Below are 15,408 nucleotides of genomic sequence, written 5' to 3'. Positions count from 1 at the left end.
CTTCAGGATGCCTTTCTACACTATATAAAGGTGGAAATTTACATTGGAAACGTTTGGTTTAGCTGTTATAAAAGTTTGTTTTTTTAGTGCTGTAAATGCATTTTCAGCTCGCGCTGTACACATTTGCTATGAGAGGCATTATCTCATAAGGGAAATATTGGACAATCAAATTAATGACTGCCCAGGCTTCAGGATGTCTTTTTACACTATATAAAGGTGGAAATTTACATTGGAAACGTTTGGTTTAGCTGTTATAAAAGTTTGGTTTTTTAGTGCTGTAAATGCATTTTCAGCTCGCGCTGTACACATTTGCTATGAGAGGCATTATCTCATAAGGGAAATATTGGACCATCAAATTAATGACTGCCCAGGCTTCAGGATGTCTTTTTACACTATATAAAGGTGGAAATTTACATTGGAAACGTTTGGTTTAGCTGTTATAAAAGTTTGGTTTTTTAGTGCTGAAAATGCATTTTCAGCTCGCACTGTACACATTTGCTATGTGAGGCATTATCTCATAAGGGAAATACTGGACAATCAAATTAATGACTTCCCAGGCTTCAGGATGCATTTTTACACTCTATAAATGTGGAAATTTACATTGGAAACGTTTGGTTTAGCTGTTATAAAAGTTTGTTTTTTTAGTGCTGTAAATGCATTTTCAGCTCGCGCTGTACACATTTGCTATGTGAGGCATTATCTCATAAGGGAAATACTGGACAATCAAATTAATGACTGCCCAGGCTTCAGGATGTCTTTTTACACTATATAAAGGTGGAAATTTACATTGGAAACGTTTGGTTTAGCTGTTATAAAAGTTTGGTTTTTTAGTGCTGAAAATGCATTTTCAGCTCGCACTGTACACATTTGCTATGTGAGGCATTATCTCATAAGGGAAATACTGGACAATCAAATTAATGACTTCCCAGGCTTCAGGATGCCTTTTTACACTCTATAAATGTGGAAATTTACATTGGAAACGTTTGGTTTAGCTGTTAATGAAGTTTCGTTTTTTTAGTGCTGAAAATTCATTGTCTGCTGGCGCTGTACACTTTTTCTAAGTGTTGCAATATCTCATGAAGGAAATACTGGACAATCAAATTAATGACTTTCCAGGCTTCAGGATGCCTTTCTACACTATATAAAGGTGGAAATTTACATTGGAAACGTTTGGTTTAGCTGTTATAAAAGTTTGGTTTTTTAGTGCTGTAAATGCATTTTCAGCTCGCGCTGTACACATTTGCTATGAGAGGCATTATCTCATAAGGGAAATATTGGACAATCAAATTAATGACTGCCCAGGCTTCAGGATGTCTTTTTACACTATATAAAGGTGGAAATTTACATTGGAAACGTTTAGTTTAGCTGTTAATGAAGTTTCGTTTTTTTAGTGCTGGAAATTCATTGTCTGCTGGCGCTGTACACTTTTTCTAAGTGTTGCAATATCTCATGAAGGAAATACTGGACAATCAAATTAAAGACTTTCCAGGCTTCAGGATGCCTTTTTACACTATATATAGGTGGAAATTTACATTGGAAACGTTTGGTTTAGCTGTTATAAAAGTTTGGTTTTTTAGTGCTGTAAATGCATTTTCAGCTCGCGCTGTACACATTTGCTATGAGAGGCATTATCTCATAAGGGAAATACTGGACAATCAAATTAATGACTTCCCAGGCTTCAGGATGCCTTTTTACACTCTATAAATGTGGAAATTTACATTGGAAACGTTTGGTTTAGCTGTTAATGAAGTTTCGTTTTTTTAGTGCTGAAAATTCATTGTCTGCTGGCGCTGTACACTTTTTCTAAGTGTTGCAATATCTCATGAAGGAAATACTGGACAATCAAATTAATGACTTTCCAGGCTTCAGGATGCCTTTCTACACTATATAAAGGTGGAAATTTACATTGGAAACGTTTGGTTTAGCTGTTATAAAAGTTTGGTTTTTTAGTGCTGTAAATGCATTTTCAGCTCGCGCTGTACACATTTGCTATGAGAGGCATTATCTCATAAGGGAAATATTGGACAATCAAATTAATGACTGCCCAGGCTTCAGGATGTCTTTTTACACTATATAAAGGTGGAAATTTACATTGGAAACGTTTAGTTTAGCTGTTAATGAAGTTTCGTTTTTTTAGTGCTGGAAATTCATTGTCTGCTGGCGCTGTACACTTTTTCTAAGTGTTGCAATATCTCATGAAGGAAATACTGGACAATCAAATTAAAGACTTTCCAGGCTTCAGGATGCCTTTTTACACTATATAAAGGTGGAAATTTACATTGGAAACGTTTGGTTTAGCTGTTATAAAAGTTTGGTTTTTTAGTGCTGTAAATGCATTTTCAGCTCGCGCTGTACACATTTGCTATGAGAGGCATTATCTCATAAGGGAAATATTGGACAATCAAATTAATGACTGCCCAGGCTTCAGGATGTCTTTTTACACTATATAAAGGTGGAAATTTACATTGGAAACATTTAGTTTAGCTGTTAATGAAGTTTCGTTTTTTTAGTGCTGAAAATTCATTGTCTGCTGGCGCTGTACACTTTTTCTAAGTGTTGCAATATCTCATGAAGGAAATACTGGACAATCAAATTAATGACTTTCCAGGCTTCAGGATGCCTTTCTACACTATATAAAGGTGGAAATTTACATTGGAAACGTTTGGTTTAGCTGTTATAAAAGTTTGTTTTTTTAGTGCTGTAAATGCATTTTCAGCTCGCGCTGTACACATTTGCTATGAGAGGCATTATCTCATAAGGGAAATATTGGACAATCAAATTAATGACTGCCCAGGCTTCAGGATGTCTTTTTACACTATATAAAGGTGGAAATTTACATTGGAAACGTTTGGTTTAGCTGTTATAAAAGTTTGGTTTTTTAGTGCTGTAAATGCATTTTCAGCTCGCGCTGTACACATTTGCTATGAGAGGCATTATCTCATAAGGGAAATATTGGACAATCAAATTAATGGCTGCCCGGGCTTCAGGATGTCTTTTTACACTATATAAAGGTGGAAATTTACATTGGAAACGTTTAGTTTAGCTGTTAATGAAGTTTCGTTTTTTTAGTGCTGAAAATTCATTGTCTGCTGGCGCTGTACACTTTTTCTAAATGTTGCAATATCTCATGAAGGAAATACTGGACAATCAAATTAATGACTTTCCAGGCTTCAGGATGCCTTTCTACACTATATAAAGGTGGAAATTTACATTGGAAACGTTTGGTTTAGCTTTTATAAAAGTTTGGTTTTTTAGTGCTGTAAATGCATTTTCAGCTCGCGCTGTACACATTTGCTATGAGAGGCATTATCTCATAAGGGAAATATTGGACAATCAAATTAATGACTGCCCAGGCTTCAGGATGTCTTTTTACACTATATAAAGGAGGAAATTTACATTGGAAACGTTTGGTTTAGGTGTTATAAAAGTTTGGTTTTTTAGTGCTGAAAATGCATTTTCAGCTCGCGCTGTACACATTTGCAATGAGAGGCATTATCTCATAAGGGAAATACTGGACAATCAAATTAATGACTTCCCAGGCTTCAGGATGCCTTTTTACACTCTATAAATGTGGAAATTTACATTGGAAACGTTTGGTTTAGCTGTTAATGAAGTTTCGTTTTTTTTAGTGCTGAAAATTCATTGTCTGCTGGCGCTGTACACTTTTTCTAAGTGTTGCAATATCTCATGAAGGAAATACTGGACAATCAAATTAATGACTTTCCAGGCTTCAGGATGCCTTTCTACACTATATAAAGGTGGAAATTTACATTGGAAACGTTTGGTTTAGCTGTTATAAAAGTTTGGTTTTTTAGTGCTGTAAATGCATTTTCAGCTCGCGCTGTACACATTTGCTATGAGAGGCATTATCTCATAAGGGAAATATTGGACAATCAAATTAATGACTGCCCAGGCTTCAGGATGTCTTTTTACACTATATAAAGGTGGAAATTTACATTGGAAACGTTTGGTTTAGCTGTTATAAAAGTTTGTTTTTTTAGTGCTGTAAATGCATTTTCAGCTCGCACTGTACACATTTGCTATGAGAGGCATTATCTCATAAGGGAAATATTGGACAATCAAATTAATGACTGCCCAGGCTTCAGGATGTCTTTTTACACTATATAAAGGTGGAAATTTACATTGGAAACGTTTACTTTAGCTGTTAATGAAGTTTCGTTTATTTAGTGCTGAAAATTCATTGTCTGCTGGCGCTGTACACTTTTTCTAAGTGTTGCAATATCTCATGAAGGAAATACTGGACAATCAAATTAATGACTTTCCAGGCTTCAGGATGCCTTTCTACACTATATAAAGGTGGAAATTTACATTGGAAACGTTTGGTTTAGCTGTTATAAAAGTTTGTTTTTTTAGTGCTGTAAATGCATTTTCAGCTCGCACTGTACACATTTGCTATGTGAGGCATTATCTCATAAGGGAAATACTGGACAATCAAATTAATGACTTCCCAGGCTTCAGGATGCCTTTTTACACTCTATAAATGTGGAAATTTACATTGGAAACGTTTGGTTTAGCTGTTAATGAAGTTTCGTTTTTTTTAGTGCTGAAAATTCATTGTCTGCTGGCGCTGTACACTTTTTCTAAGTGTTGCAATATCTCATGAAGGAAATACTGGACAATCAAATTAATGACTTTCCAGGCTTCAGGATGCCTTTCTACACTATATAAAGGTGGAAATTTACATTGGAAACGTTTGGTTTAGCTGTTATAAAAGTTTGGTTTTTTAGTGCTGTAAATGCATTTTCAGCTCGCGCTGTACACATTTGCTATGAGAGGCATTATCTCATAAGGGAAATATTGGACAATCAAATTAATGACTGCCCAGGCTTCAGGATGTCTTTTTACACTATATAAAGGTGGAAATTTACATTGGAAACGTTTGGTTTAGCTGTTATAAAAGTTTGTTTTTTTAGTGCTGTAAATGCATTTTCAGCTCGCACTGTACACATTTGCTATGAGAGGCATTATCTCATAAGGGAAATATTGGACAATCAAATTAATGACTGCCCAGGCTTCAGGATGTCTTTTTACACTATATAAAGGTGGAAATTTACATTGGAAACGTTTACTTTAGCTGTTAATGAAGTTTCGTTTATTTAGTGCTGAAAATTCATTGTCTGCTGGCGCTGTACACTTTTTCTAAGTGTTGCAATATCTCATGAAGGAAATACTGGACAATCAAATTAATGACTTTCCAGGCTTCAGGATGCCTTTCTACACTATATAAAGGTGGAAATTTACATTGGAAACGTTTCGTTTAGCTGTTATAAAAGTTTGTTTTTTTAGTGCTGTAAATGCATTTTCAGCTCGCACTGTACACATTTGCTATGTGAGGCATTATCTCATAAGGGAAATACTGGACAATCAAATTAATGACTTCCCAGGCTTCAGGATGCCTTTTTACACTCTATAAATGTGGAAATTTACATTGGAAACGTTTGGTTTAGCTGTTAATGAAGTTTCGTTTTTTTAGTGCTGAAAATTCATTGTCTGCTGGCGCTGTACACTTTTTCTAAGTGTTGCAATATCTCATGAAGGAAATACTGGACAATCAAATTAATGACTTTCCAGGCTTCAGGATGCCTTTCTACACTATATAAAGGTGGAAATTTATATTGGAAACGTTTGGTTTAGCTGTTATAAAAGTTTGGTTTTTTAGTGCTGAAAATGCATTTTCAGCTCGCACTGTACACATTTGCTATGTGAGGCATTATCTCATAAGGGAAATACTGGACAATCAAATTAATGACTTCCCAGGCTTCAGGATGCCTTTTTACACTCTATAAATGTGGAAATTTACATTGGAAACGTTTGGTTTAGCTGTTAATGAAGTTTCGTTTTTTTAGTGCTGAAAATTCATTGTCTGCTGGCGCTGTACACTTTTTCTAAGTGTTGCAATATCTCATGAAGGAAATACTTGACAATCAAATTAATGACTTTCCAGGCTTCAGGATGCCTTTCTACACTATATAAAGGTGGAAATTTACATTGGAAACGTTTGGTTTAGCTGTTATAAAAGTTTGTTTTTTTTAGTGCTGAAAATGCATTTTCAGCTCGCACTGTACACATTTGCTATGTGAGGCATTATCTCATAAGGGAAATACTGGATAATCAAATTAATGACTTTCCAGGCTTCAGGATGCCTTTCTACACTATATAAAGGTGGAAATTTACATTTGAAACGTTTGGTTTAGCTGTTATAAAAGTTTGGTTTTTTAGTGCTGTAAATGCATTTTCAGCTCGCGCTGTACACATTTGCTATGAGAGGCATTATCTCATAAGGGAAATATTGGACAATCAAATTAATGACTGCCCAGGCTTCAGGATGTCTTTTTACACTATATAAAGGTGGAAATTTACATTGGAAACGTTTGGTTTAGCTGTTATAAAAGTTTGGTTTTTTAGTGCTGAAAATGCATTTTCAGCTCGCACTGTACACATTTGCTATGTGAGGCATTATCTCATAAGGGAAATACTGGACAATCAAATTAATGACTTCCCAGGCTTCAGGATGCCTTTTTACACTCTATAAATGTGGAAATTTACATTGGAAACGTTTGGTTTAGCTGTTAATGAAGTTTCGTTTTTTTAGTGCTGAAAATTCATTGTCTGCTGGCGCTGTACACTTTTTCTAAGTGTTGCAATATCTCATGAAGGAAATACTGGACAATCAAATTAATGACTTTCCAGGCTTCAGGATGCCTTTCTACACTATATAAAGTTGGAAATTTACATTGGAAACGTTTGGTTTAGCTGTTAATGAAGTTTCGTTTTTTTTAGTGCTGAAAATTCATTGTCTGCTGGCGCTGTACACTTTTTCTAAGTGTTGCAATATCTCATGAAGGAAATACTGGACAATCAAATTAATGACTTTCCAGGCTTCAGGATGCCTTTCTACACTATATAAAGGTGGAAATTTACATTGGAAACGTTTGGTTTAGCTGTTATAAAAGTTTGGTTTTTTTGTGCTGTAAATGCATTTTCAGCTCGCGCTGTACACATTTGCTATGAGAGGCATTATCTCATAAGGGAAATATTGGACAATCAAATTAATGACTGCCCAGGCTTCAGGATGTCTTTTTACACTATATAAAGGTGGAAATTTACATTGGAAACGTTTGGTTTAGCTGTTATAAAAGTTTGGTTTTTTAGTGCTGAAAATGCATTTTCAGCTCGCACTGTACACATTTGCTATGTGAGGCATTATCTCATAAGGGAAATACTGGACAATCAAATTAATGACTTCCCAGGCTTCAGGATGCATTTTTACACTCTATAAATGTGGAAATTTACATTGGAAACGTTTGGTTTAGCTGTTATAAAAGTTTGTTTTTTTAGTGCTGTAAATGCATTTTCAGCTCGCGCTGTACACATTTGCTATGTGAGGCATTATCTCATAAGGGAAATACTGGACAATCAAATTAATGACTGCCCAGGCTTCAGGATGTCTTTTTACACTATATAAAGGTGGAAATTTACATTGGAAACGTTTGGTTTAGCTGTTATAAAAGTTTGGTTTTTTAGTGCTGAAAATGCATTTTCAGCTCGCACTGTACACATTTGCTATGTGAGGCATTATCTCATAAGGGAAATACTGGACAATCAAATTAATGACTGCCCAGGCTTCAGGATGTCTTTTTACACTATATAAAGGTGGAAATTTACATTGGAAACGTTTAGTTTAGCTGTTAATGAAGTTTCGTTTTTTTAGTGCTGGAAATTCATTGTCTGCTGGCGCTGTACACTTTTTCTAAGTGTTGCAATATCTCATGAAGGAAATACTGGACAATCAAATTAAAGACTTTCCAGGCTTCAGGATGCCTTTTTACACTATATAAAGGTGGAAATTTACATTGGAAACGTTTGGTTTAGCTGTTATAAAAGTTTGGTTTTTTAGTGCTGTAAATGCATTTTCAGCTCGCGCTGTACACATTTGCTATGAGAGGCATTATCTCATAAGGGAAATATTGGACAATCAAATTAATGACTGCCCAGGCTTCAGGATGTCTTTTTACACTATATAAAGGTGGAAATTTACATTGGAAACATTTAGTTTAGCTGTTAATGAAGTTTCGTTTTTTTAGTGCTGAAAATTCATTGTCTGCTGGCGCTGTACACTTTTTCTAAGTGTTGCAATATCTCATGAAGGAAATACTGGACAATCAAATTAATGACTTTCCAGGCTTCAGGATGCCTTTCTACACTATATAAAGGTGGAAATTTACATTGGAAACGTTTGGTTTAGCTGTTATAAAAGTTTGTTTTTTTAGTGCTGTAAATGCATTTTCAGCTCGCGCTGTACACATTTGCTATGAGAGGCATTATCTCATAAGGGAAATATTGGACAATCAAATTAATGACTGCCCAGGCTTCAGGATGTCTTTTTACACTATATAAAGGTGGAAATTTACATTGGAAACGTTTGGTTTAGCTGTTATAAAAGTTTGGTTTTTTAGTGCTGTAAATGCATTTTCAGCTCGCGCTGTACACATTTGCTATGAGAGGCATTATTCATAAGGGAAATATTGGACCATCAAATTAATGACTGCCCAGGCTTCAGGATGTCTTTTTACACTATATAAAGGTGGAAATTTACATTGGAAACGTTTGGTTTAGCTGTTATAAAAGTTTGGTTTTTTAGGGCTGAAAATGCATTTTCAGCTCGCACTGTACACATTTGCTATGTGAGGCATTATCTCATAAGGGAAATACTGGACAATCAAATTAATGACTTCCCAGGCTTCAGGATGCATTTTTACACTCTATAAATGTGGAAATTTACATTGGAAACGTTTGGTTTAGCTGTTATAAAAGTTTGTTTTTTTAGTGCTGTAAATGCATTTTCAGCTCGCGCTGTACACATTTGCTATGTGAGGCATTATCTCATAAGGGAAATACTGGACAATCAAATTAATGACTGCCCAGGCTTCAGGATGTCTTTTTACACTATATAAAGGTGGAAATTTACATTGGAAACGTTTGGTTTAGCTGTTATAAAAGTTTGGTTTTTTAGTGCTGAAAATGCATTTTCAGCTCGCACTGTACACATTTGCTATGTGAGGCATTATCTCATAAGGGAAATACTGGACAATCAAATTAATGACTTCCCAGGCTTCAGGATGCCTTTTTACACTCTATAAATGTGGAAATTTACATTGGAAACGTTTGGTTTAGCTGTTAATGAAGTTTCGTTTTTTTAGTGCTGAAAATTCATTGTCTGCTGGCGCTGTACACTTTTTCTAAGTGTTGCAATATCTCATGAAGGAAATACTGGACAATCAAATTAATGACTTTCCAGGCTTCAGGATGCCTTTCTACACTATATAAAGGTGGAAATTTACATTGGAAACGTTTGGTTTAGCTGTTATAAAAGTTTGGTTTTTTAGTGCTGTAAATGCATTTTCAGCTCGCGCTGTACACATTTGCTATGAGAGGCATTATCTCATAAGGGAAATATTGGACAATCAAATTAATGACTGCCCAGGCTTCAGGATGTCTTTTTACACTATATAAAGGTGGAAATTTACATTGGAAACGTTTAGTTTAGCTGTTAATGAAGTTTCGTTTTTTTAGTGCTGGAAATTCATTGTCTGCTGGCGCTGTACACTTTTTCTAAGTGTTGCAATATCTCATGAAGGAAATACTGGACAATCAAATTAAAGACTTTCCAGGCTTCAGGATGCCTTTTTACACTATATATAGGTGGAAATTTACATTGGAAACGTTTGGTTTAGCTGTTATAAAAGTTTGGTTTTTTAGTGCTGTAAATGCATTTTCAGCTCGCGCTGTACACATTTGCTATGAGAGGCATTATCTCATAAGGGAAATACTGGACAATCAAATTAATGACTTCCCAGGCTTCAGGATGCCTTTTTACACTCTATAAATGTGGAAATTTACATTGGAAACGTTTGGTTTAGCTGTTAATGAAGTTTCGTTTTTTTAGTGCTGAAAATTCATTGTCTGCTGGCGCTGTACACTTTTTCTAAGTGTTGCAATATCTCATGAAGGAAATACTGGACAATCAAATTAATGACTTTCCAGGCTTCAGGATGCCTTTCTACACTATATAAAGGTGGAAATTTACATTGGAAACGTTTGGTTTAGCTGTTATAAAAGTTTGGTTTTTTAGTGCTGTAAATGCATTTTCAGCTCGCGCTGTACACATTTGCTATGAGAGGCATTATCTCATAAGGGAAATATTGGACAATCAAATTAATGACTGCCCAGGCTTCAGGATGTCTTTTTACACTATATAAAGGTGGAAATTTACATTGGAAACGTTTAGTTTAGCTGTTAATGAAGTTTCGTTTTTTTAGTGCTGGAAATTCATTGTCTGCTGGCGCTGTACACTTTTTCTAAGTGTTGCAATATCTCATGAAGGAAATACTGGACAATCAAATTAAAGACTTTCCAGGCTTCAGGATGCCTTTTTACACTATATAAAGGTGGAAATTTACATTGGAAACGTTTGGTTTAGCTGTTATAAAAGTTTGGTTTTTTAGTGCTGTAAATGCATTTTCAGCTCGCGCTGTACACATTTGCTATGAGAGGCATTATCTCATAAGGGAAATATTGGACAATCAAATTAATGACTGCCCAGGCTTCAGGATGTCTTTTTACACTATATAAAGGTGGAAATTTACATTGGAAACATTTAGTTTAGCTGTTAATGAAGTTTCGTTTTTTTAGTGCTGAAAATTCATTGTCTGCTGGCGCTGTACACTTTTTCTAAGTGTTGCAATATCTCATGAAGGAAATACTGGACAATCAAATTAATGACTTTCCAGGCTTCAGGATGCCTTTCTACACTATATAAAGGTGGAAATTTACATTGGAAACGTTTGGTTTAGCTGTTATAAAAGTTTGTTTTTTTAGTGCTGTAAATGCATTTTCAGCTCGCGCTGTACACATTTGCTATGAGAGGCATTATCTCATAAGGGAAATATTGGACAATCAAATTAATGACTGCCCAGGCTTCAGGATGTCTTTTTACACTATATAAAGGTGGAAATTTACATTGGAAACGTTTGGTTTAGCTGTTATAAAAGTTTGGTTTTTTAGTGCTGTAAATGCATTTTCAGCTCGCGCTGTACACATTTGCTATGAGAGGCATTATCTCATAAGGGAAATATTGGACAATCAAATTAATGGCTGCCCGGGCTTCAGGATGTCTTTTTACACTATATAAAGGTGGAAATTTACATTGGAAACGTTTAGTTTAGCTGTTAATGAAGTTTCGTTTTTTTAGTGCTGAAAATTCATTGTCTGCTGGCGCTGTACACTTTTTCTAAATGTTGCAATATCTCATGAAGGAAATACTGGACAATCAAATTAATGACTTTCCAGGCTTCAGGATGCCTTTCTACACTATATAAAGGTGGAAATTTACATTGGAAACGTTTGGTTTAGCTTTTATAAAAGTTTGGTTTTTTAGTGCTGTAAATGCATTTTCAGCTCGCGCTGTACACATTTGCTATGAGAGGCATTATCTCATAAGGGAAATATTGGACAATCAAATTAATGACTGCCCAGGCTTCAGGATGTCTTTTTACACTATATAAAGGAGGAAATTTACATTGGAAACGTTTGGTTTAGGTGTTATAAAAGTTTGGTTTTTTAGTGCTGAAAATGCATTTTCAGCTCGCGCTGTACACATTTGCAATGAGAGGCATTATCTCATAAGGGAAATACTGGACAATCAAATTAATGACTTCCCAGGCTTCAGGATGCCTTTTTACACTCTATAAATGTGGAAATTTACATTGGAAACGTTTGGTTTAGCTGTTAATGAAGTTTCGTTTTTTTTAGTGCTGAAAATTCATTGTCTGCTGGCGCTGTACACTTTTTCTAAGTGTTGCAATATCTCATGAAGGAAATACTGGACAATCAAATTAATGACTTTCCAGGCTTCAGGATGCCTTTCTACACTATATAAAGGTGGAAATTTACATTGGAAACGTTTGGTTTAGCTGTTATAAAAGTTTGGTTTTTTAGTGCTGTAAATGCATTTTCAGCTCGCGCTGTACACATTTGCTATGAGAGGCATTATCTCATAAGGGAAATATTGGACAATCAAATTAATGACTGCCCAGGCTTCAGGATGTCTTTTTACACTATATAAAGGTGGAAATTTACATTGGAAACGTTTGGTTTAGCTGTTATAAAAGTTTGTTTTTTTAGTGCTGTAAATGCATTTTCAGCTCGCACTGTACACATTTGCTATGAGAGGCATTATCTCATAAGGGAAATATTGGACAATCAAATTAATGACTGCCCAGGCTTCAGGATGTCTTTTTACACTATATAAAGGTGGAAATTTACATTGGAAACGTTTACTTTAGCTGTTAATGAAGTTTCGTTTATTTAGTGCTGAAAATTCATTGTCTGCTGGCGCTGTACACTTTTTCTAAGTGTTGCAATATCTCATGAAGGAAATACTGGACAATCAAATTAATGACTTTCCAGGCTTCAGGATGCCTTTCTACACTATATAAAGGTGGAAATTTACATTGGAAACGTTTGGTTTAGCTGTTATAAAAGTTTGTTTTTTTAGTGCTGTAAATGCATTTTCAGCTCGCACTGTACACATTTGCTATGTGAGGCATTATCTCATAAGGGAAATACTGGACAATCAAATTAATGACTTCCCAGGCTTCAGGATGCCTTTTTACACTCTATAAATGTGGAAATTTACATTGGAAACGTTTGGTTTAGCTGTTAATGAAGTTTCGTTTTTTTTAGTGCTGAAAATTCATTGTCTGCTGGCGCTGTACACTTTTTCTAAGTGTTGCAATATCTCATGAAGGAAATACTGGACAATCAAATTAATGACTTTCCAGGCTTCAGGATGCCTTTCTACACTATATAAAGGTGGAAATTTACATTGGAAACGTTTGGTTTAGCTGTTATAAAAGTTTGGTTTTTTAGTGCTGTAAATGCATTTTCAGCTCGCGCTGTACACATTTGCTATGAGAGGCATTATCTCATAAGGGAAATATTGGACAATCAAATTAATGACTGCCCAGGCTTCAGGATGTCTTTTTACACTATATAAAGGTGGAAATTTACATTGGAAACGTTTGGTTTAGCTGTTATAAAAGTTTGTTTTTTTAGTGCTGTAAATGCATTTTCAGCTCGCACTGTACACATTTGCTATGAGAGGCATTATCTCATAAGGGAAATATTGGACAATCAAATTAATGACTGCCCAGGCTTCAGGATGTCTTTTTACACTATATAAAGGTGGAAATTTACATTGGAAACGTTTACTTTAGCTGTTAATGAAGTTTCGTTTATTTAGTGCTGAAAATTCATTGTCTGCTGGCGCTGTACACTTTTTCTAAGTGTTGCAATATCTCATGAAGGAAATACTGGACAATCAAATTAATGACTTTCCAGGCTTCAGGATGCCTTTCTACACTATATAAAGGTGGAAATTTACATTGGAAACGTTTCGTTTAGCTGTTATAAAAGTTTGTTTTTTTAGTGCTGTAAATGCATTTTCAGCTCGCACTGTACACATTTGCTATGTGAGGCATTATCTCATAAGGGAAATACTGGACAATCAAATTAATGACTTCCCAGGCTTCAGGATGCCTTTTTACACTCTATAAATGTGGAAATTTACATTGGAAACGTTTGGTTTAGCTGTTAATGAAGTTTCGTTTTTTTAGTGCTGAAAATTCATTGTCTGCTGGCGCTGTACACTTTTTCTAAGTGTTGCAATATCTCATGAAGGAAATACTGGACAATCAAATTAATGACTTTCCAGGCTTCAGGATGTCTTTTTACACTATATAAAGGTGGAAATTTACATTGGAAACGTTTGGTTTAGCTGTTATAAAAGTTTGGTTTTTTAGTGCTGAAAATGCATTTTCAGCTCGCACTGTACACATTTGCTATGTGAGGCATTATCTCATAAGGGAAATACTGGACAATCAAATTAATGACTGCCCAGGCTTCAGGATGTCTTTTTACACTATATAAAGGTGGAAATTTACATTGGAAACGTTTAGTTTAGCTGTTAATGAAGTTTCGTTTTTTTAGTGCTGGAAATTCATTGTCTGCTGGCGCTGTACACTTTTTCTAAGTGTTGCAATATCTCATGAAGGAAATACTGGACAATCAAATTAAAGACTTTCCAGGCTTCAGGATGCCTTTTTACACTATATAAAGGTGGAAATTTACATTGGAAACGTTTGGTTTAGCTGTTATAAAAGTTTGGTTTTTTAGTGCTGTAAATGCATTTTCAGCTCGCGCTGTACACATTTGCTATGAGAGGCATTATCTCATAAGGGAAATATTGGACAATCAAATTAATGACTGCCCAGGCTTCAGGATGTCTTTTTACACTATATAAAGGTGGAAATTTACATTGGAAACATTTAGTTTAGCTGTTAATGAAGTTTCGTTTTTTTAGTGCTGAAAATTCATTGTCTGCTGGCGCTGTACACTTTTTCTAAGTGTTGCAATATCTCATGAAGGAAATACTGGACAATCAAATTAATGACTTTCCAGGCTTCAGGATGCCTTTCTACACTATATAAAGGTGGAAATTTACATTGGAAACGTTTGGTTTAGCTGTTATAAAAGTTTGTTTTTTTAGTGCTGTAAATGCATTTTCAGCTCGCGCTGTACACATTTGCTATGAGAGGCATTATCTCATAAGGGAAATATTGGACAATCAAATTAATGACTGCCCAGGCTTCAGGATGTCTTTTTACACTATATAAAGGTGGAAATTTACATTGGAAACGTTTGGTTTAGCTGTTATAAAAGTTTGGTTTTTTAGTGCTGTAAATGCATTTTCAGCTCGCGCTGTACACATTTGCTATGAGAGGCATTATCTCATAAGGGAAATATTGGACCATCAAATTAATGACTGCCCAGGCTTCAGGATGTCTTTTTACACTATATAAAGGTGGAAATTTACATTGGAAACGTTTGGTTTAGCTGTTATAAAAGTTTGGTTTTTTAGTGCTGAAAATGCATTTTCAGCTCGCACTGTACACATTTGCTATGTGAGGCATTATCTCATAAGGGAAATACTGGACAATCAAATTAATGACTTCCCAGGCTTCAGGATGCATTTTTACACTCTATAAATGTGGAAATTTACATTGGAAACGTTTGGTTTAGCTGTTATAAAAGTTTGTTTTTTTAGTGCTGTAAATGCATTTTCAGCTCGCGCTGTACACATTTGCTATGTGAGGCATTATCTCATAAGGGAAATACTGGACAATCAAATTAATGACTGCCCAGGCTTCAGGATGTCTTTTTACACTATATAAAGGTGGAAATTTACATTGGAAACGTTTGGTTTAGCTGTTATAAAAGTTTGGTTTTTTAGTGCTGAAAATGCATTTTCAGCTCGCACTGTACACA

Source organism: Idiotropiscis lumnitzeri, unplaced genomic scaffold, assembly GCF_059441095.1.
Source record: "Idiotropiscis lumnitzeri isolate Australia: NSW breed Sydney's pygmy pipehorse unplaced genomic scaffold, RoL_Ilum_1.0 HiC_scaffold_25, whole genome shotgun sequence".
In the NCBI taxonomy this organism is placed as follows: domain Eukaryota; kingdom Metazoa; phylum Chordata; class Actinopteri; order Syngnathiformes; family Syngnathidae; genus Idiotropiscis; species Idiotropiscis lumnitzeri.
This window is presented reverse-complemented; position numbering follows the sequence as displayed.